At 40.3% G+C, this 27,682-nt stretch overlaps 1 protein-coding gene and 1 pseudogene across 4 annotated transcripts in view; both read right to left on the minus strand.

Annotated features, from left to right (window-relative positions):
* The window catches only part of TEC (tec protein tyrosine kinase), a 162,090-nt gene that overhangs the window by 128,993 nt on the left and 5,415 nt on the right, over nt 1–27,682 (minus strand). Inside the window, exon 1 of one of the 3 annotated variants that reach the window (XM_082638517.1) lies at nt 18,788–18,985. The exons of the other annotated variants lie outside the window; for them this stretch is intronic. The gene's annotated coding sequence lies outside the window, so the exon portion shown is untranslated. Of the gene's footprint in view, nt 1–18,787; nt 18,986–27,682 lie in introns of those variants that run through there. 3 annotated transcript variants of the gene reach the window in all.
* Nucleotides 10,695–11,331, minus strand: LOC309797267 (large ribosomal subunit protein uL6-like; annotated as a pseudogene). The gene has a single exon. The product of its transcript is annotated as a large ribosomal subunit protein uL6-like (transcript).

Here is a 27,682-nt window from a genome sequence, read left to right on the forward strand (position 1 = left end):
GGTGTGAGGTGATACCTCATTATAGTTTTGATTTGCACTTCTCTAATAATTAGTGATGTGGAGCATCTTTGCAATTCAAGCTGTTGACAAATGTGTTTGTTGGCCATCTGTATGTTCAGAAGTTTTAGACTGGCTCTCCACTATGAGTTTTAATTTTGCATATTTTGTTAGTGTAGAAAAGAAGTTAAACAGAAAAGCAGTAGCCTTAGTTACGGAAGAATAACTCTTTTAATTAGATATGTTCTTCACTTTACATACGAAATGCATTCCAAGTACATGGTTGAAATTAAAATAAATTTTAACTAGAATAATGTGCCAATATGGATTCAATTATAGAATTAAAAATACATTTGCATGGGGAAAAACGTTTATTCGATACACATGGTACAAATCTTTGGAAAGAAACAAGGCCATTCTAGGTGTTAAAGAATTGAGAAATGGTTTCATGAAACTTCCAGAATTTGTCAACAGCTTGAATTCAAATCTAGTATTTTACAGAACTTTCATTTCACTATCATCCTATTACTTTCAACTACCTTCTCCAAAACAAATGTTTCCCACACATAAGCATCCCCTAACCATACAAAGATTTTGACTCTAGACAGTTCTCCTTTGGGGGTGATAGCCAAGCATTAAATCTTTTTCTAATTTATTCATTAATTTATTCATTTTTGGCTGCATTGGGCCTTTGTTGCTGTGCCCAGGCTTTCTCTAGTCGCAGAGAGCGGGGGCTACTCTTCACTGCAGTGCGCAGGCTTCTCAATCCAGTGGCTTCTCTTGTGGCAGAGCACAGGCTCTAGGCGCGCGGGCTTCAGTAGTTTTGGCACGCGGACTCAGTAGTTGTGGCTCGCGGGCTTTACAGCGCAGGCTCAGTAGTTGTGGCGCACGGGCTTAGCTGCCCCGCGGCACGTGGGATCTTCCCAGACCAGGGCTCAAACCCATGTCCCCTGCATTGGCAGGCAGATTCTTAACCACTGTACCACCAGAGAAGTCCCCCAAGCATTAAATCTTAACATCATGTTTTGCCAACAGATGATTGTATATTTCAGTGTGTCTGAAAATTCCATTTGAAAAATTATATTCTATAAAATAGATGTCCGATTTTTTCCAGTGCTGTGTGAAATTGTAAAAAATCAACTTTATGTAAATAAGAATACTGATATTTAGATAGCCACACAGAATAAATTAGTTAATATCTATGTGTGTGTATACATGTTATACAGACATATAAATATCCATTCTGTTCCACAGCAATTTCTCAAAGGCATATTTCCAAGTATTTTTCCCCCTCTGAATACTCTGTCTTAACACAAACCAAGCAAAAGAAAGTATAATATTTGGCATGATCTAGCAACTGGTACACTGCCTGAAACACAATACATATGCAATAAGTATTAGATGGCTTAATGATTTCCCTTTATTTAAGCCTCAGTGGTATTTACTTCAGAAACCAAACCTCAAAGGTAACAGAAGCATCTACTTCAGCCCTCTCACCATATTTAGTTTCTCTTATTGTCACTGGACAGACCTGCAGGAAAAATCTTTTTCAAAAGTACATCCATCTGCATTTCAAATCAGCATGTTCTTTGTCTTTGAACCATAAATCAACAAAAAACTAACAGGATCTTTTTCTCCTCTGAAATGTTCCTGAGGATTAATTCTGCCCTATGCACGAGGTTCTTTTTTCTGACAGGGCTGGCAACTCAGAGTTTACTCAGCCCAGAGTCCTATGCATCTCTGATGTTGAGAACTGACGGTGTTTCCTCCAAGCTCTCCTGTGCTATCTCTTCAATGTGACAGGTCTTTGTCCGCCACTATTCCAAATCTCTTGTTAACATGTAAAAGTGAGCCTCATGGTATAGGAGAACCTCCTCTGCCCTCAGCTGACAATGCAACGGAAAGCAAAACTCACAAACTCTGAGACCCTATGATGTCATCTCTAAGATTAATGCACTGAAGCTGACAAGCTCTAACGTAGTCTATAGCCCTAAAATTCTATGTAGCTCAACATTTTAGAAACCCATCTGTTCCCTATATTACTACAGTATTGAACACAGAAAATTCAACCATCTAGAAGGCAGGCCTATACCTTTTGACATGTTAACTCTCAAAATTTTAATATGTTCCCTGACAGAGCTGCAAAAGACATAAACAATGGTTCTTTAAACATTATACTAAAGATTCCTTTCCCTATGTCACCCTCCGTTACCTTATTTCACCAACTGCTTACGTTAGAACTTCTGGCTAAGCAGCATGATTTAGTAGAGGAACCTGAACTTTTTTTTTTTAATTGAAGTATAGTTGATTTACAATGTTGTGTTAGTTTCAGGTGTAGAAGAAAGTGATTCAGTTATACATATACATCCACAGTTTCTTTTTCATATTCTTTTCCATTATAGGTTATTACAAGATATTGAATATAGTTCCCTGTACTATACAGTAGGATCTTGTTGCTTATCTATTTTATACATAGTAGTTTGTATCTGCTAATCCCAAACTCCTAATTTATCCCTCCCCCACCCCCTTTCCCCTTTGGTAACCATAAGCTTGTCTTCTATGTCTGTGAGTCTATTTTTGTTTATAAATAAGATCATTTGTAACATATTTTAGATTCCACATATAAGTCATATCATATGATATTTGTCTTTCTCTGACTTATTTCACTTAGTATGATAATCTCTAGGTCCATCATGTTGCTGTAAATGACATTATTTCATTCTTTTTTATAGCTGAGTAATATTCCATTGTATATATGTACCACATCTTCTTTATCCATTCCTCTGTCAATGGACATTTAGGTTGCTTCCATGTCTTGGCTATTGTGAATAGTGCTGCTATGAACATTGGGGCACATGTATCTTTTCGAATTACAGTTTTCTCCGGATACATGCCCAGGAGTGGGATTGCTGCATCATGGTAACTCTATTTTTAGTTTTTCAAGAAACCTCCATGCTGTTTTCCATAGTGGTTTCACCAATTTACATTCCCACCAACAGTGTAGGAGGGTTCCCTTTTCTCCACACCCTCTCCAGCACTTATCATTTGTGGACTTTTTAATGATGGCCATTATGAACAGTGTGAGGTAATACCTCATTGTAGTTTTGATCTGCATTTCCCTGATAATTAGTGATATTGAGCATATTTTCATGTGCCTATGGGCCATTTGAATGTCTTCTCTGGAGAAATGTCTAGGTCTTCTGCCCATTTCTCGACTGGGTTGTTTGGTTTTTGTTACTGAATTGTATAAGCTGTTTGTATATTTTGGAAATTAAACCCTTGTTGGTCACATTGTTTGCAAATATTTTCTCCCAGTCCATAGGTTGTCTTTTCATTTTGTTTACAGTTTCTTTTGCTGTGCAAAAGCTTATAAGCTTGATTAGGTCCCATTTGTTTATTTTTGCTTTTATTTCTATTGCCTTGGGAGAACAACCTAAGAAAACATTTCTACGATTTATGTCCAAGAATGTTTTGCCTACAGGAACCTGAACTTTTGAGTCTGACTGACCTGGCTCTAAATCTTAGCTCTGCCATTTATTAGCTGTATAACTTCATGCAAGTTACTTAACTCCTCTGAGACTATTTCCTTACCTATCAAATGAGGATAATGATATCAACCTTAAAGGAGTATCGTGAGGTGTAAATCAGAAAAATGCATGTAAAGTTTCTTAAAAACAGCAAACAGGAAAGCACAGTCAGTTGGTTTTGCCATACCTTTGTTCTGAACTGATACACATCTACACATTCAACAACTGTTAACTGAGCATCTGCTAAGTACCAGATATGTTATCAGGTTCTGGGACACAGAATAAAGCATAAGACACATCCAGTAAGGTGTCCACAGCCTAGGAGAAAGGACATATATGACAGAAGCTAATGATGTCATTAACCACGTGATAAGTGCTACACCACAGATGGATACAAGCTCTGGCTCTGCCCAGAGGTAGGAGGTAGAAAGAGAAGATGATGTCTGAGCTGGGTAAAGTCTGAGTTAGTTATCACCCAAGGAAGATAGTGGAGCAAGGGCTCAGCCTCATGAAATGCAAGGTGAGTTTGAAGAAAAACAAACAGTAAAAACAGTTTTTATTCATTTAAATATATTCTATTTCAGTAATCCTTCCTCTCCCCCATTCCCATCCAAATACGCACATATACTCTCAAAGGAGAGAATGCTATTTCCACTATCAAAAAGAAATCGAAATCCAAAATGATTCCTTTCCAGCCTTGTGTTTGTTTGTTCATTCATTTTTCAACCAAATAAGGTTTGTTTAAAATCTACTGTATACCAAGTGCTGTGACAGAGATACAACAGTGCAAGGGAAAACACAGGCACTGCCTTCTTGGAGCTTACACTCCAGTGGGCTTTCTCTCTAATGCCTTAAAGAGCCCTCCCCTGAAACATCCTTCTCAAATGCCACACAGAGGACAGGGGTGTACCCAGGTTATTCATATTCAGGTTATTTGATTACAGAAAATGAGATCTGGGCACTCCAATAATTAGAAATCACTAGGTCCAAACCTCTCTACTGATAATATAAATATCAGAGTCCAAAAAAGCTGAGTTGACAAATACTACCTCTCCCTCTTTGTTCATTAATACTATTATCAGTATCTTAATTTTTAAAAACTAACTGCTCACCATAGCAATTTTTTAAGAACTCTAGGCTAAAATTATGGGTTGTTTTTTTTTTCAATGTCATTCAGAAGGTAAGGTTTCACACACACAAACACACAATCACACAGTCCTTTAACTTTTAAAACTGCACCCCCGGGCTTTCCTGGTGGCACAGCAGTTCAGAAGAATCCGCCTGCTAACACAGGGGATACGGGTTCAAGCCCTGGTCCGGGAAGATCCCACATGCTGCGGAGCAACTAAGCCTGTGCACCACAACTACTGAGCCTGCGCTCTAGAGCCTGCGAGTCACAACTACTGAGCCTGTGTGCCTAGAGCCCATGCTCCGCAACAAGAGAAGCCACCGCAATGAGAAGCCCGCACACCGCAACGAAGAGTAGCCCCTGCTGGCTGCAACTAGAGAAAGCCCGCACACAGCAACAAAGACCCAACATAGCCAAAAATAAGTAAATAAATTTATTTAAAAAAAAAAAAAAACTGCACCCCCACTCAGTATTTCATTTCATTAAATGAGTTCGTACACATAAAGCACTCAGAAGAGTACGTGGCACTTAAGAGTCATGTTAAGTGTTTCCTCCTAGTGTTATCATTTTAACTTATTTTTTGTAGTGTTACTATTAATCACTAAGAAATTAAAATGTGCAAGAGTCCCGTAGCAGGTACCACTTTATAAATAAATTTAAAAAAGCAAAGAGAATGTAACCAATATAACAACAACAACAATAATAATACCTTTGAGACTAGAAATCTAGTGTCCTTACTCCCAGACTTCTATAGTAAAAGTCTGGCTACATTAGATAGCTGACAAACTACATTAAAATTTTTATTTTTATTGATTTATAATTTATACCTTGTGTACATCCAGTGAGAAATTGAGACACCTTACAATAAAAATACATGAACAATAGCAGCACTATTTATCATAGCTAAGACATGGAAACAACCTAAATGTCCATCAACAGATGAATGGATAAAGAAGATGCGGTACATACATACAATGGAATAGTACTCAGCCATTAGAAAAAGAATGAAATAATGCCATTTGCGGCAACATGGATGGACCTAGAGATTATCATATAAGTGAAGTAAGTCAGAAAAAGAAAGACAAATACCATATATCACTTATATGTGGAATCTCAAGTATGACACAAATGAATTTATCTATGAAACAGAAACAGACTCACAGACATAGAGAACAGACTTGTGGTTGTCAAGGGGGAGTGGAGTGGGGGAAATGGATTGGGAGTTTGGGATTAGCAGATGCAAACTATTACATATAGAATGGATAAACAACAAAGTTCTACTGTATAGCACAGGGAACTATATCCAATATCCTGTAATAAAACGTAATGGAAAAGAATATGAAAAAGAATATATATATATATAACTGAATCACTCTGCTGTACAGCAGAAATTAACACAACATTGTAAATCAACTACACTTCAATAAATTTTTTAAAAATATATGAACAAAACTTAACCAAGGATGTGTGAGACTTATGCACTGAAAACCAAAAAATGTTGTTGAAAGAAATTAAAGAAGACCTAAATAAAGGTAAAGTCATCCATGTTCATGGATTGAAATTCCTAATATTGCTAAAATGACAAACTTTCCAAATGGCTCTACAGATTCAACGCAACTCTATCAAAATTCCAACTGCCTTTTTTTTTCTTTTTTTGTACAAATGGACAAGCTGATCCTAAAACTCATACAGTAATGCTGAATAGCCAAGTTAATCTTGGAAAAAAAAAAAAAGGTTGGAGGACTCACATTCCCAATTTCAAAACTTACTACAATATTATAGTAATCCAAACAGTGTGGTATATTACATAAAGATAGATACACAGATCAACGACATAGAATTGGGAGTCCAGAAAGAAACCCATATATCTATGGTCAACTGATTTTTGATGAGCATGCCAAGACCATTCCATGAGGAATGAGTAGTCTTTTCAATAAATGGTGCTGGGACAACTGGATATGAATGAATTTAGACCCCTACTTCACACCACAAACAAAAATGATTTCTAAATGGATCAAAGACTTAATGTAAGAACTCAAATCAAAAAACTCTCAGAAGGAAACGTAGCTGTAAATTTTCATAATTTTAGATTAGATAATAGTTTCTTAAACATGACACCAAGGGCACAAGCAACAAAAGAAAAATAGATAAATTGGACTTCAACTTAAAAACTTCTGTATGCCTAAGGACACTACGTGGAAAGACAGCCCCAGAATGGGAGAAAATATTTGCAAATGATATACCCAATAAGAGTCTAGTATCCAGAATATATAAAGAACACTTACAACTGAACAACAACAAAATTTTAACAGGTAATGGACTTAAATAGGCATTTCTCCAAAGATGTACAAAAAGCTAATAAACATATAAAAAGATGCTCAGCATCACTAGTTATTAGAAAAACATAAGTCAAAAGCACAATGAGATCCTACTACACACACACTAGGTTATAATCAAGAAAAAAAAAAGGAAAATAAGGATTGACAAGAATATGGAAAGACTGGAACCCTCAAATACTACTAGTGTAAAGCGGTGCAGTCACTGTGAAAAACATTTCAGCAGTTCCTCAAAAGTTAAACACAGAGTTAAGCTATGACCCAGCATTTCCACTCTTAAGTACATACCCAAGAGAACTGAAAACATATATTCACACAAAAACTTGTATACTAATGCTCATTGTGGTATTAGTCATAAGAGCCAAAAAGTGGAAACGATCCAAATGCTCATACACTGATGAATGGTGATAGATACACATAGATATATAGATATATAGATATATATCCATACAACAGAATGTTATTCCACCATAAAAAAGAATGAAGTACTGATACATAGTACAACATGACTGAACTTTGAAAACATTATACTAAGGAAAAGAAGCCAGGCACAAAAGGCCACATGTTGTATTGATTCCATTTATATGAAACGTCCAGAATAGGCAAATCAATAGAGAAAAAAAGTAGATTACTGTTTGGATGGGATGAAGGAAGAATGGGGGGGCAGGGGAGAGAGTATAGGGTTCTTTTTTGAGTGATATAAATCTTCTGGAATTAGATAGTGGTGGTGGTTATACAACACTGTAAATATACTGATACTAAAAACCACAGTATTGTGCTCTTTAAAATGGTTCAAATGGTGGTTTTTATGTTACCTGCATTTATTCTCAATAAAAGAAATTTAAGAGAAAATACAGGCATAACATGTAAACAATATACAGATGAGAATTAAAAGTAAAAGGAGAAATTAGAAACCAAAAGGAAGGAATAAAATAGAGTGGAACCAAAGCTTATGTGGAGGTTGGTTCTCACATCAGCATGTACAGCAGAAACTGAATATAATCAAAATTAGCCTTGAACATTCCACAGAAGACATGGCCATACTATCTCTGGATAAGTCCAACATAGCATCAGCAAAAATGTCCACTAGCACTGGAAGTTATATTAGTTAGCTTTTGATGAGAATGACCACCACCAAAAAACCCCACTCCATAACTACTAGCATAACAACCATAAAAATGTATTATTGCTCCTGATTCTGCTGGGTGGGCAATTCGGGCCTGCATGTCTAGGATGGCCTCACTCACATTTCAAGCACTTGCAGGCTATCAGCCAGGACACCTCACTTCCCTTCCATGTGGTCTCTTCAACAGGACAACTTGGATTTATACATGTAGTTCTCAAGGTTCCAAGAGCAGTAAGAGAGACCAAGCCCCAATACACAACACATTTCATGTCTCTGAATGATTTACCTTTGCTATTATCTCATTGGCCAAAGCAAGTCACATGGCCAAGCCCAGATTCAGAATTGGAGGTGATTCTTCAAGGTGGAGTACATACGGGGAAAGGAATTACGGAGGACTTTTTGCAAACAATCTAACAATCCATCAGAGAGAAAAACAGATTTTTGGTTATTTGATTTAGTATCAGATAAAGAATCAATAGTTGGTTTGGACTCAAGAGACAGTTTGTGTGAAAAACTTATCTTTAACCACTAAAATCACACTTGGCACTATGAGATGCTCATGGGAAAACCTTGGCAGACTAAGACAAGGGAGCGGGAGGTTCCTGCATCTCCCAATGCACACACCCTCTGGGGCATATGCTCCCAGAGTAAAATGGTGAATAGAAGCATGGACACTCTTTAAATTGTTGTTTCTCTAAAAATAGAGCTACCATATGATTCAGCAATTCCACTCCTGGGCATATATCTGGAAAAATCGTAATTTGAAAAGACACATGCACCCCAATGCTCACTGCAGCACTATTTACAATAGCCAAGACACAGAAGCAACCTAAATGTCCATCGACAGAGGATTGAATAAAGAAGATGTGGTACAGGGGCTTCCCTGGTGGTGCAGTGATTAAGAATCTGCCTGCCAATGCAGGGGACATGGGTTCGAGCCCTGGCCTGGGAAGATCCCACATGCCGCAGAGCAACTGAGCCCGTGTGCTGCAACTACTGAGCCTGTGCCCTAGAGCCTGTGAGCCACAACTTCTGAGCCTGCGTGTCACAACCTACTGAAGCCCACGCGCCTAGGGCCCGTGCTCTTCAACAAGAGAAGCCACCGCAATGAGAAGACCACGCACCACAAGGAAGAGTAGCCCCCGCTCGCCACAACTAGAGGAAGCCCACACGCAGCAACAAAGACCCAATGCAGCCAAAGATAAATTAATTAATTAAATGAATAAATTTATTTAAAAAAACAGAAGACATATATACAATGGAATAGTACTCAGCCATTAAAAAAAGAAAAATAATGCCATTTGCAGCAACATGGATGGACATAGAGATTATCATACTAAGTGAATTAAGTCAGAAAAAGAAAGACAAATACCATATGATATCACTTATATGCAGAATCTAAAATATGACACAAATGAACTTATCTATGAAACAGGAACAGACTCACAGACTTTGAAAACAAACTTATGGTTACCAAGGGGAAAGGTGGGGGGGGGTGGATAAATTAGGAGGTTGGGATTAACATATACACACTACTATATATAAAATATAATCAACAAGGACCTACTGTATAGCACAGGGAACTCTACTCAATATTCTGTAATAACCTATATGGGAAAAGAATATGAAAAGAATGGATATATGTATATGTATAACTGAATCACTCTGCTATACACCTGAAACTAGCACAACATTGTAAATCAACTATACTCCAAAATAAAACAATAATTAAATTTTTAAAAAGTGGTCCAAGCTTCAAATGTTGTTTCTTTCTCTCTTTTCTTTGTTAACTCATAGAGTTTAATTCCCCTAAGTTGAACGCACAGATGCTACAATGCTACTACACACTGATAATCAGAGCATTAAATTTGGAGCTTCTCAAAATCCAGGGAACAAAGGATAACATAATGCTTCACAGGATAATAATTTTTTATCATAAGATACACACCAGTTGATCAAAAGAAAAACTTTCCCTGTCATTAAATTCTAAGGACAAACTAGTTTATAGGATCATAAAGGACAATGAAAGATATTACATGATACATCTTCAACAGAAATTTGGGCAGAAATTATAAAAACATTCCTCACCTGGCTATTTCTTATATTAACACTTGATAACAGCTTAGTAAATAAAGCCTGATAAAAGCATTTCTCTCTGGGCTGAGCTAGACAGGTTTCCTTGTTAACTCAAGAAACAGGAGTGCAGTACAGAATTAGGTAAATAGAAATGATCCTTGGGCTACATCTGTTAAACACTATCTTCTTTTTTTTCTCCCCAAATCAAAAGAGTTTTTATTGCATCTTTAAAATATCACAAACAAGGGGCTTCCCTGGTGGCGCAGTGGTTGGGAGTCCGCCTGCTGATGCAGGGGACACAGGTTCGTGCCCCGGTCTGGGAAGATCCCACATGCCACGGAGCAGCTGGGCCCGTGAGCCATGGCCGCTGAGCCTGCGCGTCTGAGCCTGTGCTCCGCAGCGGGAGGGGCCACAGCAGTGAGAGGCCCGCGTACCGCAGAAGGAAAAAAAAAAAAAAATATATATATATATATATATATATATATCACAAACGAGTCCGAAAATCATTTGGCATCTTGCTGTTTCTATAGCCTGACCACTCAGATCTTATTCATCAGCCTGCTGAACTGTTCCTTTTTCAGAAACATAGATACCATCCAAAAATTTTCTAATATTCTTGTTTTTAACTGTTGTAGCTTGCTGAATCAAAGCAGCTGAATTTGACACAAGTTCAATGTCATTTCCTTCAATAATCAACTCATCTTTCTGGACTTGAGATACTGAGCAAGCAACGCCGGGCCTCATCCAAACCCTGCAGATATATTTTTCACCCAAAAAATTTTGGATTTCAACAAGAGAACCATTCTCCTGAATAACAACACTGATGGGGAAGTGAGCAAGCACAGACCTCATCTAGTAACAGAAGCCCAGTGTAACACCCTTGATTGTGTTCTGTACATGACTACATGTCGTGCGAACAGTCGCTAGTTCCATTCTATTTCCCCACCATTTGTCAACCTGGAGACTCTTCTTTTTCTTTCCAAGGAGACTGAGTTCTACACTAATGTGATTGAAGTCCCTCCACAGGGTGCCTCTAGGGCCCTTCACAATAACTGTGCATCCCTTCAAAGTAATGACATTTTATGGAATGTCAACAGTCTGATTGCTGAGAATGGTCTTCATTCTCGCAGTAGATGTGGCAAAGAGTATTAAACACTATCTTAAGTTCATTTTCAACAAAAGTTGAATGAAATTCAGTTTAAGACTTACCCTCCAATATGTGACAGAAATGTAAATATTACATTAATGATAAAATAATCAATATATTTGTTGTAAAAATGTTTGAAGGCTAATAGGTACCACCTTTCTGATAGGCCAAGTATTTTCAGATATACCCTCCTGAAAGACCTAATGTAACAAAAAACAGCAACAGTTCCAAAGATCTATAGCTTCACACTAGAAACATTTACATTTTGAGATTCTGACTTCATCTGACTTACGTCTTGCTTCTTGACTTCATGATAGTTCTGCTAACTTTGAATTAACAGTCCTCAGACTGCTATATATAAGAATTACTAAGACCCTAGCAGATGTCCTTTTCAGTATTATTTCCACCAAATCAGAAAGCTGTAAAAGGCAGAGTGGCGACAGATGTGGTTCTCAATTCACAATATGAATTGGATGAGTAGACACCAATAATTTAAATGAGTGAAATAGCAAAGCAGATTCAAAGCAAGTGAACAAAAAATCTTCCAAGGCTGTAAAGACACTCTAAGACAGGGTACTGCATTTCTTCACACCGCCATCCTCACCAACCACACACAAAGCACAGATCCCAGGAAGGCTGATGAAAATAGTTGCTTCAATACCACCAAATGTACACTTGAACTTAATCAAAATACATTTAAAATTACCATTTATTAAATGTAGTTGCTTTACATTATACTTTCAAATTGAAGTAACAGTGGCTTAAAAAGCATAAAAGGCAAAACTTCTACCTCTCAGCTGGAATTCCAGAACACGTGCCTGATCTAGGATCTACTGAATTGATCAAAACATCAAGTCATACTGGTATAGGAACCTGATTGAGGAAGTGGCACATTCATTCACATTCCCTTCTTAGCTCTGCCCAGGACCTGCCAAACTTGCTACCCATATCAAAATCTAAGAAACTGAATTTATCAGCTTTTCTATCATTACAAGAAAAACTGAACACCGCCAACAGAGATAGAGTAGTTCCAAAGAGGTCTCTCCTCTACAACAGAAGTTGAATGAGCCCAATACAGAGGCATTCAGTCTGCCCAGTGTCACAACAGAACTCATTTTCTTCCCTACCCTGGAGATGGCTGAAACTGTTCCAGTGGTAAATATACCTCTTCATTCCAAAATGAGAAATAAAACACAGCACCCAAGTACCCCTGAAGAAGGTAACACACTGACTAAGTTTATTCTAAATTCTCAATCCCATCCTCTCTTGCCATTTCAAACATTTCTGGCCTACAGTTTCCCCCTCTTCGGTGCACCTGTTCCTTCTCTACTAGGTCATCCCCTTTGGTACAGCAGCATCACTTACGTTCCCAAACATAAACCTTGCCATGACCCACATTCACCTCCAGCTACCATATCACTTCTGAGTCCCTTTACAGCAAAAGCTCTTGAAAGACAGGATTAGGGTTGCGGTCCCTGCTTCTCAATTCATGTGCTTTCCTCAAACTGCTCCAGTTGGGCTTCTGTCTCCATCATTCTACTAAGACTGCATTTGTCAAAGTCACCAAGAACAGCCTTGTTGCCAGACCCAATGGTCACTTCCCAGTTCTTGTCTCTCCCAACAGTGTTAAACACAGTTGACCATTCTCTCCTTGAAATGCTTAGATTCTCTTGGTTCTCTGGGACACCAAAGTTTCCTGGATTTTTCTCCAATCCTAGAGTCTGCACCTTCTCAGTCTCCTTTGCTGGCTTCTATTTTTCTGCTTTACTTCTAAACACTGATGTGCACCAGGGCTCTATCCTGGTCTTGCTTCGCTTCTTCATCTATACCTCCTCCTCAGGGGCTGCCTCATCCAGTTGGATGGTTTGAAATACCATCTATAGGTTGAAAACCCTGAAATCTACATCTTTAGCCCTGTCCCCAAGAACCTCAGATTTATATATTCAACTGCAAACCTGACATCTTTATTTGACTATCTAACAAGTATCTCAAGCATAACATGGCTAAAACAGAGTGCTAGATAGTCCTCTAAAATTTGTTCTTTACCTAGTCTTTGCTATCTGAGTAAATGGCCTCACCATCTGCCCAGCTGCCCAGCCAAAAATCTAAGAGTTGTCTTTGATTCATTCCTCTCTCTCATACCTCAATTCTAATCCATCAGCATGGTCTTCAGACTGTACCTCCAAAATATTCTAAACTTGAATATTCAAGTCTCTACTTCGCTTTTCTCCCATTAATGCAGTAGATTGATTGCACTAATGGCCCTGATTTTTCACGCCTCTCTGCATCTTTTCACACCTCTCTGTATCCCTGCTCTTTGGCAATGCCCTCCTATACTAACTGTGGATGTACTCTTGCAACTTGCCTTGACCAATGGGACAGTAGCAAATTTGACACAAGCTAAGGATTAAAAATCTGCTTACTCATTTCTACTTCCTTTTTGCTTCCTTGTGATCACCATGAGACTATGACTGGGCCAGCCTGAGAATAAGCCCAGGCTAGCCTACTAGAGGGATGTAACATAAACACACAGAGGAGAGCAAAGTTGTCCCAGCCATCTCAGCCGAGGCCATCCTAGATGGCTGACAGCCAGCTGGCCCTACCAAACACATCAGGAAAACCAGGCAATATGGCAGAACTACCTACCTAACCGACAGCTGATCATAGACATGGGGAAGCCCAGTCAAGATCAGCTGAGCCTGGCCCAGAACGGCAGAACTACCCAACCATCCCACTGACTCAAGCAAAAATAAATTCTTATTCCTATGTGCCACTAAGTTTATGGGGATGTTTGTTGCATGGCATTACTGTGGCAATAACTGATACAGCCACCATCATCCTTTGTCAGGACTATAGCATCCTCCTACTAGGTCTCACTACTTCCTTCCTTATCTTCTTATAATCCTTTCTCCATTCATCAGTCAACACAAACTTTTAAAAACATAAATCAGCTTATGTCCTCAGTCCTACTTAAACCCCCTAATGGCCTCCCTGCACTTAGACTAAAACTCTCTTAACTTAGTACATCACCTACTTGTCCAACCTCATCTAGTACCACTATCTCCCTGACCCACTGTGCATCAACCACACCAGCCTTCTTCCTGTCCTTCACACACAGCAAACTCACAGCATGGGGAAGCCTTTACAGATCATGTTCCCTCTATCTAGAAAATCACTCCACCTGTTCCCTCTTGCTCACTCTCTAACCAATAACTTCTTATAACTCATATTTCAGCCTAAATGTCACTTTCGCAAAAAGGTCTTCCCTTGACCACACAATCTAAAATAGATAAGCAGTCATTCTGGTTAAGTTAAAACAGGGATTTTAATTTTCTGCATGATACTTATCACTATGTGACATTTTTATTGATTGTTTTTAATTGTGTGATCTCCCCACTGATTGTGAGTTCCACACGAGCAGGAACCTAGTCTGTGTATTCACCACTGGATCCTCAGCTCCTAAAATAGTTTCTTCACATAGTAAGTACTCACTAAATACTTGAAGAATGCTACCTGACATGGAATAAATAAAAGATCCGATCCTTTCTGAGATCAGTGGGGGTTTTTTTCATATTTATTTTATTTATTTAGTTGCGCCGGGTCTTGGTTGCAGCATGTGTGCTCCTTAGTTGTGGCCAGTGGGCTGCTTTGTTGCAGCCTGCAGGCTCCTTAGTTGTGGCATGGGAACTCTTAGTTGCGGCATGCATGTGGGATCTAGCTCCCTGACCAGGGATCGAACCCGGGCCCCCTGCGTTGGGAGCGTGGAGTCTTAACCACTGTGCCACCAGGGAAGTCCCTGAGATCAGGTTTTTACAAAGAGAAAGAGCCAGGCAAGCTGAAATGGCAAGGGAAAAAAGACACACTGATTCTGAGAGGAAATTTTAGAAGCAAAGAACAAAATAAACTCCCCTAATATAAAATGAAGTTAAGCGTGTAGACTCTAAAAACAGCCTAGAATGGAAGCCTGGCTCTGTTCCTTCCTAGCTGTGTAAACATGGATACACCACTCACCTCTCTGAGCTTGTCTCCTCATCTATAAAATGGGGTAATAATTACTACTTCACAGAGTTGTTGTAGAAATTAAATATATATAAAGCGCTTAGCACAGTACATGGATCACAGTAATTACTCAACACTAGTGATGGCAATGATGGTGGTGGTGGTGGTGATATCTAAATCAGCCCTGCTATGACTGATGAAATTGGCATAATCCACAGTATCTCACTCAACCTGTTAGTCTACCTAATTTTTCTTCAGTTTTTAGCCATTCCAAATTGTCCCTTCTCACCAAGAATGGAATGAGCATAGGACCAGGAATCCGAAGAGCTGGGTTCTGGCTCTGGTTCTGCCACTAACTAGCTGGATCACCTTAGGCAAGTCACCAACTTCCCAGACCTGAAAGTTACCTTGTCATCAGCTCTGTCCATCCCAAAAGCAGAAGGTGCAGTAAACATTCTGAGAAGAAGTGGAGGTATTGGCGTAATGCAGAGACAGGGATGCAGGGAGACAGGCTGGCAGATAATCTGCTCCGCTCCATTGCAGACCACAAACAAGAATATCTAAACACCTTACCTCAAAGCATCCCAAGCTGTTCCAGAGCCCTTGAAACCTGTTAGATTACACCAGACCATAATCTCACAAGGGCAGGGACAGGGGCTGATTTTATTCTCTACTGCAGGACCAGTGGCCAGCACAGTGGCCAAATTATACTATCACAGTATGTGTTTACTGCATGCTTGCTGAATAAACAAATATATTTGGGAAAATCTGGGTTAAACAATGCCAAACTGGTTCCTTGTGCGCATTTCTCAAAACCTTTAATACGTGAATAGGCTCTGTGAATCATATAGAATGCAGTATTTCCCACCCTTATTTGATCATAGAACTCATTCTACTTCCCTTGAACCTCATTAACCTGATTAATATCTCCCAGAGTTGTAGTATTCTATAGAACAGCTTGAGAAACATCTTTAGCTTATTTTGGTTTTTTTTGTTTTTGTTTTTGTTTTAGCCATGCCACGTGGCTTGCAGGATCTTAGTTCCCCAACCAGGGACAGAACCTGGGCCCTTGGCAGTGAAAGTGCAGAATCCTAACCACTGGACCACCAGGGAATTCCCAAGCTTACATAACTTAAGTCATTTTTACCATCATGAAATAAACATCTTACTCTTTATACATAAGGTAATTAAAAGGCCAACTACTTTGATTCACATCTAGTATGCAGTTGTTTTCCCCCAGCATCCTACACTTTCAAATCACCTGTCACCAGGCAGGGCCTCAATCTCTCCCATCTCCTAAGTAGCAGAGGTCCTGCCTCGTTTCTCTGCCCTGCTCCCTGCACCCTCACAACCAGTCTGCTCTGCAAATCCTCCCACCTTTTCTCCCACTATCCCTTCTCTCTGCATCCTCAGTCTTATTATGGACTTCCTTCAACTGCTTTAATTACTCCTCTTCTCCTTCTTATAATCAACCCGACAGAGTTTCAGTCTTGTAATTTACAATATCATCCTATGCCTGAAAACTTCAAAGTCTTCTCCCTTTAATAATAAAGGCTGGGGCTTCCCTGGTGGCGCAGTGGTTGAGAGTCCGCCTGCCGATGCAGGGGACACGGGTTCGTGCCCTGGTCCGGGAAGATCCCACATGCCGTGGAGTGGCTGGGCCTGTGAGCCATGGCCGCTGAGCCCGCGCATCCGGAGCCTGTCCTCCGCAACGGGAGAGGCCACAACAGTGAGAGGCCCACGTACCGCAAAAATAAATAAATAAATAATAATAATAATAAAGGCTGGTGGGGACTTCCCTGGTGGCGCAGTGGTTAAGAATCCATCTGCCAATGCAGGGGACACAGGTTTGAGCCCTGGTCCGAGAAGATCCCACATGCCGCGGAGCAACTAAGCCTGTGCGCTACAACTACTGAGCCTGCGTTCTAGAGGCTGTGAGCCACAACTACTGAAGCCTGCGTGCCACAACTACTGAGCCCACACGCCTAGAGCCTGTGCTCCGCAACAAGAGAAGCCACCGCAGTGAGAAGCCCGCGCACCACAACGAAGAGTAACCCCCACTAGCTGCAACTAGAGAAAGCCCACGTGCAGCAACAAAGACCCAGCACAGCCAAAAATAAAATAATTAATTTTAAAAAAAATTATAAATAAAAAATAATAAAGGCTGGTCCTTCGCTTGCATTCTCCACACTAGATCCTCCTTAGGGTTATTCTTTAATCTTAAGTACATATAATCATGTCAAATCCCATCTGGGTCCCCTCTTCCCATCCTACCATTTATTTCCAAGAGTTCAAGCAACTAAACGTTTTCACATCCCCATGCCTTTGTATGAGTTGTTCTCTCTGCCTAGAAGAGCACCTGTTGAAATCCTACTCATTTTCTAAGGTCCTGATCATAGGTAATCTCTTTTATGAAGTCTCCCTTATATCCCACTCTGGCCACAATTAGCTACTCCTTTTAACTACCTCAAGGCTACTGCACAACTTATCACAGACACAGAAAGTTAGTTGTACATATGAATGCAGAGATGGAAGAGCTGGAAGAGAAGACCATGAACTAGGTGAGTCTATCAAGCAGAATGACCAAGAGGTTGGTGACAAAAGGAGAAACCAGAAGGGTATTTGCATGAATGGCTTGAACGCTAAAGGAGAAAGGGTTTTGCTAAGACCTGGAAGCAGCAAAGGGAAGCCATGAGAAGGCTACAGCAGAGACAGCTGCAGAAACGGGAGTGTTTTCACTCTGTGAGACGGCTGGGGTGTGGGAATGTTGATTCACAATGGAACAATGCCCTCAGAGGGCCACCGGAAAGATTTGGGAAGGAAGCCAGTAGAAGGATGGAAGCTCAGAATCACAGGGCAGTTGAGAGTACATAAGAAGACAGCTGATCAGAAAGGCTGGGAGCCAAGGAAACTGGGGATAAGAGGCAATGCCTTAGCCTAAACTGGCTGAGATCCCAGACAGTGTCAGGGGCCAGATGAGTTAAGAATTCAACAGTCTTTGATCAACATTCAAAAGTACGCTGATGAGTAATTTTTCTAATGTCTGCAAAGAACAGATTTCCCTAGTGTTCCACTCATGGCACAATGCTTATCCCTGTGGGTTAGCTGTGCCATGGGGGTAGCGGGTTGCGGGGAGTATCAGGGAGGGATTCGGTTGGGTGTGGTATCTCCTTTCACTAGGACAGGGCTCATAGACCAGAAAGGGAAGAAGCAAGCTGAACATGTACGGAGTTTACAGGGATCAATCAAAGATCTCCAGGCACGGGGCAGACAACAGTAGGCACCAAGGCCCAAGATATAGTGAGCTCATCCAAAGGGCAGACAGAGAATGGCAATGGGGAATGCAAGACAAAAATATCTTCTGAAAAGTCTGTCTATTAGGCAGGGTTTTCAATTGCAAATAACTAGATTCAGGCACACAAGAGCAGCAAAAGGAACGTATTAGCTCACATAACCAAGAAGTCCCAGAAGCTTCAGACACATCTGAATCCTGGGGTTCAAATGATGCTGTCTGTGCTCTCACCACCACTCAGTGCTACTTCTCACTGCATGCCAGCCTCATTCATTCTGTCCTACTTCATATAACTTCCTCCATGTAGTGGAAAGATAGCCACCAGGAGCTCTAGGCTACATCACTCCAGCAGCCAAAAACTCCCAGAGGAAAAGAATGACTCCTTTCCTAAATTGGAGCAGAAAAGGAGCCTGATTGAGTAAGTCTGGGTCATATGCTCACTCCTGAACCAATCACTTGGTCAGATGGACAAAGCACTTCTCAGATTGGCGAAAGCTGAGTCACATGACGATCCCTGGCATTGGTGTCAAGCCCACCCAAACCACATGGATTGTGGACAGAGATGTTCCCCAGAGGAAGGAAGTCTGGGCAAACAAATAATAAGTCTACTATAGACAGTGTGGTCACTTGTCAGTCAGGCCCCAGATACCAAAAAAGAAGCCCAGTCTTGTTGCTTAAGCACAGAAGGGCTTTGAAGTCAGACAGAACTGGTTTTAAACTTTAGCTTTGACACTTACTAGCTGGGTGACCTCAGGTAAATTACTTAATTTCTCAGCGCCTCAGTTTCCTCCTTATAAAATATTACCTACCTTCTAGAGCTGTTTGGAAAGATTAAATGATATAATGCACATAAACTGCTAAACACAATGCTTGACATAAAGTGATCAATAAATGGTAGCTATTATTAGTAATAATAACAATCATGACAATTATTATTTAGAACAAGGGTGAGCTTGAAGAGTGAGCTGTGACTCGGTGAAAGACAGAGCCAAGTCAGCACTTGGATAAATCAGCCCTGGGTCAAGATTCATTAAGGGCAACTCAGGATACAATACAGGGGCCCTGAATGAACTCTAAGATGACAATTAAAATCAATAAATGTGTTGAGCACCTATTATGTGCCAGGCACTGAGGATACAATTATAAATAAGACACATGGCTCCAAGGTAATCTACCATGAAAAATGACTATGGCTTCATGACATTATTTTGCGGGGAGGAGAAGTTGACTGGAGCTGCTTCTTTACTTTCAGCCATAGGCTGTGGGCACTGGAAAACTGCTGAGTGTACATAAGAATGATGCCTGCGGCCAACTGCTGGAATGCTAGGAAGGTATAAAAGGACTACAGTCACAGCCTCCCCCCCTCAAAAAAAATGCCTTTGCATGAACTAGGAAAAAGTGTCTCTTCCTTTAGAAAATTTACTTCCATCTTCCAAAAACCTGTCACAGTAAACAAATCTACTAGATCGTCCATGTGAATGACATATCCCAGAGTTTTGCAGTGTATAACCTGCACAACTGTACATGGTAGGCAGGGAAGATAACATGGGGGCTGAGAGGGGTCAAGGGATAGGGTGGGGATGGAGAATCTGGGAGTCCCCAGGCCTTTGGAGACAGAGAATAACTTTTGCTATGGAGCTGCTCCATTCAATATGGTAGTCACTCACCACAAATAGCTATTAAGCATTTGATATGTGGCTAGTACAACTGAGGACTAATTTTTTTTATTCTATTTCATTTTAATTAATTTTAATTTAAAATTTAAAACTGAAGTGGTGTAAATATGTTTCCATTAACTTTGTTTGGTAGGACTACATTTTACTTTATCCACTGCACTGCATAAGATATTCTATTGAATTGCATTGTATTGCATTGTATAGTACTATATTGTATTGCGCATATCAAGCTCCTGAGTTGTTTCTGGTATCTCATTAATAATTTTTATATGATTACACAGTGAAATTATAATATTTTTAAAGTATTGGGCTACACAAAAAAATACTACTACGATTAATTTCACTTGTTGCGTTTTGCTTTTTTTTAATGTGGCAACTAGAAACGTTTAAATTATATGTCTGGCTCACAGAATATTTCTATTCACCAGTGCTGCTCTAAAGACACCTTAGGATCTACAGTACTAAGAAGCATGGAATGATACCCAGAAGAACTGGTTGCTTTTGGTTTTGTTTGAAGCAGACCTTTATGTTTTCTTCTAGGTTGTCCAACTCTGTTGACCAGGAAGGAAAATAACAGAAGGAGAGGGGAAGAGGATAGTTCAGTGTGGATAGCTCAGGAGAGCTATCAGAGTACACTCTGGAGTCGGACTGTATTGTTCTGAACTCTGGCTCCACCATCTAGCCAAATTCCCCTGAATCTCCCTGGGCTTCAGGCTCCTCATCTGTAAAATGCTTAAAATAATCTTGCCCACTTTATAGGGTTGTTGGGAGGATTAAATGAGATAACCCAATGTAAAGAGTTTAGCATGGAGCCTAGCACATCTTATGTGCTCAACTAACTACTGGGGGCCACTGGGGCATTATTTGGGAATAAAGAAGGTGCAAATGAATGGTCTCCCTGTACCATGGAGCTCAGGTTGCCATGGTATAAGAGGGCACACCCTGTCCACATGTCTCCTCAGCATTTATCTTTCTAGACCAAAGAGTTGGACAGGAGTCTACTTTACTCAATCCTCTATGCTTTGATTAATATGTTAGCTTTTTTCTAAGTGCATTATGTTTTTAAGGTACATTGATGAAACTATCTTAGATGCTGAAGGATTATGAAAATGGGTAAGGTGGCATTTCTGAATTGTGTGTAACAACAGCTAAGATTTAACTAGCTTTTTTGTTCCAAATCCTACACTGAATCAGTATCTTCAGTTAAGAGTTTATAGTAATATCTGAATCTCTTTCTTGAGTAAAAACCAGAACGTCCATCTGCATGTACAGATGGACTCATTTTACGTAAATGCATTCTTTACCTATTCCCTGCCATTTTGCATAAACTTGAGACCAGCAATTTGGCTTTTTAATGTCCCAAAAGGTTCCTGTTGACTGTAAACTTGGAGTTTACACTGTGTACTCCCTCTTCTACATGTTTTATTTTTAAAATAGTAATAAATAGTTTACTCACGTTTGTAACCTGAGAAATGTCCATCTATGCTTAACCTTTGTTCTGTCTTCCAGTCCCCTCCCTATTCCTGACTTTTAAAAACATTTCTCCCAGCCTCCCACTGACTCAATTTATTTAATAGCCTTTGTGTGGAGTCTTTTCAAAAACACTTGGAAAATCACAGTTTATCCCTAGCTTCCATAATCATTTAAAGTTCTTCAAGAACTCTAGAGAATTTGTCAAACATGATTCCTCCTTACAAAGGAGTAACCTATCCCCCCAAAAGGTTTTATCTGTTTAAAAACTGTAAAATCCACTTTCCCAACACACACACTTGTGCAGAATTTATTTTAGATTCCACTTGTTCCACAAAGTCCAAGAAAAATTCCACAGACGTTAAATCTACCATCTGATTCTCAACAAGCCATTATCCTCTGTGAGGCTCACTTTTCTCATCTATAAAATGGGCATAATATAGATGCCCTTTGCTAAATAGAGCAAGCCATCTCATTACTCATGAATGTATATAAAACACCCTAGCAAAAGCTCAAAGTCCTTTACAGGCATTAGGCCATGAATCGTTCTGAAGTGGACTGTTAATTAGGTGTCATTATGCTTTGTTTAAGAGATGGAAAACCTAAGGCATGGGAACACAATACCACTTAATAGCTAACTTAAAAATCTAGCCCAGGCTTTAAACATTAGTCAGACAGATGTCAGGGGAAAAACCTGTGAAAAATAGGATTTCACTCTGCTCTAGTTCTTTATCAAGAACTACTACATTATTGCAAAATTCTCTCCAGTACTGGTTGCCCTGCCCCTCCTACTTCCTCATGCAGTCCAGGAATGGGGAAATGGGTGGGAGAGTTGGAATTCCCTACTGAACATATATAATGCCTTCCCCCGCTTACAGAAAGGGTCATGAACCCTAGACCAGGTACTAAGGGCAAATGTAGTTTCACAGATACCATAACAATTTCTCCACGTTTTGTTACTGATCCCTGGAAACTTTTCCTATCACACATCCAACAAAATAAAATGAGGCTATAGACATTTATCAAAAGAACACAGCCTCTGCAAATGAACCTTTCAGGTTACTCGGGCTTTATTATCTGACCTACAACTGGTCAGATATATGGCATGGCCTCAGTAACTCCAAATAAACCTTATGTCTTCACATGAAGGAGATACTGTGGATCCAAAAGGTCAAAAAAGAGGTAATGGAAACTTTATATAAATTTATATAGCCAGTGAGCTTTTTCAAATTATTATTTTGTGTCCTTCTGACACTGATCAACAGAAACAAGAAATCCTTTAATCCCAGAGTGGTATTTTGAAAAATATTTCCCAAGGAAACAATCTCCAAAAGGGAAAAACATATAGCAACACTACTTACTTAAAAACAAAAACAAACAAACAAAAAAACATATGTCCAACAACTGGGGAGTGGTTCAAAATACCATTGTATATTAACATGACAGACTGTCACCAAGCTATTAAAAATGGCAATTTTTCTTACAAGAAAATGTCTATTTGGGATATTGTTACCAAAGAACATGCCTGAGCTAATTATACCCTCATAAAGTGTGTGTGTGTGTATATATATGTGTGTGTGTATGTGTAATATGTGTATATATATATATATATTTATATAAAGATTATAGAATTTGGAGTTACATCAACGGTTGCACACAATGCTCCTTAGGTTAATTATCTTCTAGAAGGGTGCTAAAGATTTGTAGAAAGTCAAATGATAATAAAGATGATGGAGAGGGGGTTCACCAAGAGTCTCTCTGGAATAGTTTTGGGGTCATTTTTAATCTCTTTTTTTATAAGCTTCAGTATTGTTTCAATTTTTTAACAATGAATAAATAAATTTCTATAAAATAACTTTTTTTTTTTTTATGATGGCAGGGAGAGTCCAAAGAGCACACTGAGAGCGGGGGAATCGCAGTGGCAGGCAGAGTTCTATCCTTTGTCTGGGGGAGGAAAGGGGGTTGCATCACCAGCTCTGAGCCCCAAAAACCTTCAGCTATGATTCTAGAACCTATGAACAAGAATTCTTTAATGCAGTGCTTCTATAACTGGTTTAAATATGTGACAAGTAAGTTGACAATACTTAAAAAAGAAAAAAAGTAAAAAGCATTCATAAATTTACATATATAACAGCATTCATAACTCAGTTAAATTGTACTTCTGTTTCTCTACATGGTTAAAGGATCAAGCATTTTTAGCACTCAAAGCAGGAAAATAAAAAAGAAAGCCAACTGCCTTCTGTGAAACAAAAATAACCCCAATGGTAAAAACTAACTTTACTGCATGCTTAAATTATATTTGCAGAAAAATAAACTTTGAAATCACTACTTTGTAGGGAAAAAAACCCACGATTTATTTTTGGGGGTAGTCATGTGGAGCTCTCACAAGTTGTGGTTGAAACCTAATACTGGGAGATACATGAGGACATCACAGTTTCGAAGGAAATACCTAACTAACAGAAAGACACTGCTGGAACTCTTTTCAGGATAAAGAGAAGACATGAAAAGTTTTCCCCGTTAAATCAGGCTATAACTTCAAAAAACTTAAAGGTACAGGGAGTAGGATATTTGATGAGGAGTTCTACTTTATAAGCATTTCATGTAGTATATGACAATTTAAAGTCTTTCATTTTTATACTCTATAGCTAAGCATTTCCAAAGCTCTCAACCTTAAAAAATAAATGGCATGTAGTTACGAAAGGAAAAATATTATCTAATATTGCTGAAATCCAAAGACATCTTCCTCTTTTAGAAACGTAACACTTAGCAGACTAGAAAACTAATCCGTACACACCTCCCTCCCTCTTCCAAACTCACTCTTCTTTGCCATAAAAATCAAGACAATCAGGGCTTCCCTGGTGGCGCAGTGGTTGGGAGTCCGCCTGCCAATGCAGGGGACACGGGTTCGTGCCCCGGTCCGGGAGGATCACACATGCCGCGGAACGGCTGGGCCTGTGAGCCATAGCTGCTGGGCCTGTGCGTCTGGAGCCTGTGCTCCGCAACAGGAGGGGCCACAACAGTGAGAGGCCCACGTACCGCAAAAAAAAAAAAAAAAAAAAAAAAAAAAAAAAAATCAAGACAATCACAAGACTATGCTAAGAAGAAATATATGGGTGAAAAATAACAATAATAATAAGTACAATTAATGTTGTCTTTTCAAGGATGTTTTCAATGAGGATTATTTCTAAATAATATGAAAAACAATGCACTTGGGAACACTTAAATTGAATAATACTCTATGGCTTCAGTCTAAACAGCCAAAGAGAAGTGAAAGTCTAATCAAGAATTTAGTGAATTTAGGGCTTCCCTGGTGGCACAGTGGTTAAGAATCCACCTGCCAGTGCAGGGGACATGGGTTCGAGCCCTGGTCCGGGAAGATCCCGCATGCCGTGGAACAGCTAACCCTGGCACCACAACTACTGAGACTGTGCTCTGGAGCCCGCGAGCCACAACTACTGAGCCCACACACCTAGAGTCCGTGATCCACAACAAGAGAAGCCACCACAGTGAGAAGCCCGCACACCACAACGAAGCGTAGCCCCCACTCACCGCAACTAGAGAAAGCCTGTGTGCAGCAACAAAGACCCAACGCAGCCAAAAATAAATTAATTAATTAAAAATAATAATAATAGGGCTTCTCTGGTGGTGCAGTGGTTGAGGGTCCTCCTGACGATGCAGGGGATGCGAGTTCGTGCCCCGGTCCGGGAGGATCCCGCATGCCTAGGAGCGGCTGGGCCCGTGGGCCGTGGCCACTGAACCTGCGCGTCCGGAGCCTGTGCTCCGCAACAGGAGAGGCCACAGCGGTGAGAGGCCCGCGTACCGCAAAAAAAATAATAATTGAGGGCTTCCCTTCGGGTGGCGCAGTGGTTGAGAATCTGCCTGCCAATGCAGGGGACACGGGTTCGAGCCCTGGTCTGGGAAGACCCCACATGCCGCGGAGCAAGTAGGCCCGTGAGCCACAATTACTGAGCCTGCGTGTCTGGAGCCTGTGCTCCGCAACAAGAGAGGCCGCGATAGTGAGAGGCCCCGCGCACCGCGATGAAGAGTGGCCCTCACTTGCCGCAACTGGTGAAAGCCCTCGCACAGAAACGAAGACCCAACACAGCTATAAATAAATAAATAAATATTTAAAAAATAATAATAATAATAATAAACAAAATTTTAAAAAGAATTTAATGAATTTAGACTACTGGATACAACTTGGATAATTATGACCAAATATATATATATATTTTTTTTTTTTTTTTTTTTTTTTTTAACTGCCAACTGTCCACAACTATCTGGAAAATTCAGCTGGTACAATGATCTAGTATTTACTAGGCATGTGCTCTTCCCTGGGAGAGTTCACAATTCAGCTGAGAAGACAAAAAGAACTTACGTGAATTACTTAGCACATTAGAGAAAAACTATACTGCTTGGGAAAAGAGGTTGCAATGACTTCAAAGGTTCTGTTTAGAAAAGGGAAGGATGCCTGTGGAAGCACAGAGGGAGGAATGAGCATTGCAGATATTCCCACTGGCCAAACTTTTGTTCATAATGGTACCCAGTAGGTTCAGCTGAATAAGTGTTTTCTAACCATCTATCCTTCTCTGTCCTCCTTCAGAATAACTACTGTATCTGCTCCACTGTAGCAATTGCCAGCACTGGCATTTTCTGGATTACCAATGCATAGCTGCCATCATAAGAGTACAGAGCTTTGCTTTTTCTGGGCAGATAAGATGGTGTGGAAACAACACTCTTCCTACTTCAGCGGAAGCTGACTCTTGTCACCATTCCTCTGTGTACAAGCAGAAAGTCATGCTGATGTTGTCAGGCTACTGAGATAGAAAGCTGGAAGGGCACACTGCATTAAGGAAGCCTGAAGAATGACTCAACTGGTTAAACAGGGTTGGAAAGTTGTGATCACCCACGAGGAGCAGGGTAGGTCAGTCATCTCTGCTCAGCCCAGCCAGAAACAGGAACTTGGTGCACACTCCAAGAAAGGCATGAGCTTTGAAATGGGAAGAGAGGATGCTGCTGGGAAGGCAACTGTGTGATAAACGCCTCCAGAAGGAAATAACAATAATTTCCATTGGGGCCACATGGCCACCAATGACACCAGGCCCACCGTTCAGCCTAAAACATTAGACTTACAGAAGCTGAGCTTCACGGAAAAGTAAAACGTTCAGAGGCCAAGGTGACAGAATGAGTCCTCCCGGACAAGGTGAATTTGAGAAGTGGGAACCAGGGCTCTATGACCAGCAAGCTATATAGCATCAGGCTAGGGCTGGAGAGAGGTTCTGCCTCCCAAGACCGCTGTAATGAATTGGTAGTGGATGCTTAGAGTGGTATAGGAAGGAATCGGGGGTCCCAGCTCCACTGGGTAAAGGCAGGGAAAATGGCAGCAAACTGCCATGGCTGAACCACACTAGTCTCTCAGCAGAGGTTGGTTAAGAAAGCTATACTCCAGGCACTAAGGAGTAGTAATGAACAAAATGAAACAAAACTCTCTACTTTCTCTCCCTCCTGAAAGCCCAATAAAATGACAGTAAAGGGATAAACCCACAAGGATGGGGAGAATGAAAGAAGAGACAACAGTAAAAACATTCAGGTGGGGTGAGGGGAAGCCAAGAAACAACCTGATTTATACCATGGAATCTCAAAATGCTAAATAATTAAAGGCAATTGGACCCTCTGTAGGGAGTGGGGGGACAGGGGCTGATCTAAAGTAAAATAAAAATGGAAAGCCTCCTTGGAAAGCACCTGGATCTCCCAGGTCCCTCCAGCCACTCTGAGCAGTTGGGTGATGGCCCCTTCTCTACCCCAGCAAAAACACCTGGAGTTTCTTCCCTACCGGCTCCCTGAGAGGAATTACATGAACATATAACTAACCCAGAGAGGGTGAAAAAGAGAAAGTCTCTGGATTGG

Source organism: Mesoplodon mirus, assembly GCF_964341445.2.
Source record: "Mesoplodon mirus genome assembly, chromosome: 2".
Classification (NCBI taxonomy): Eukaryota; Metazoa; Chordata; class Mammalia; order Artiodactyla; family Ziphiidae; genus Mesoplodon; species Mesoplodon mirus.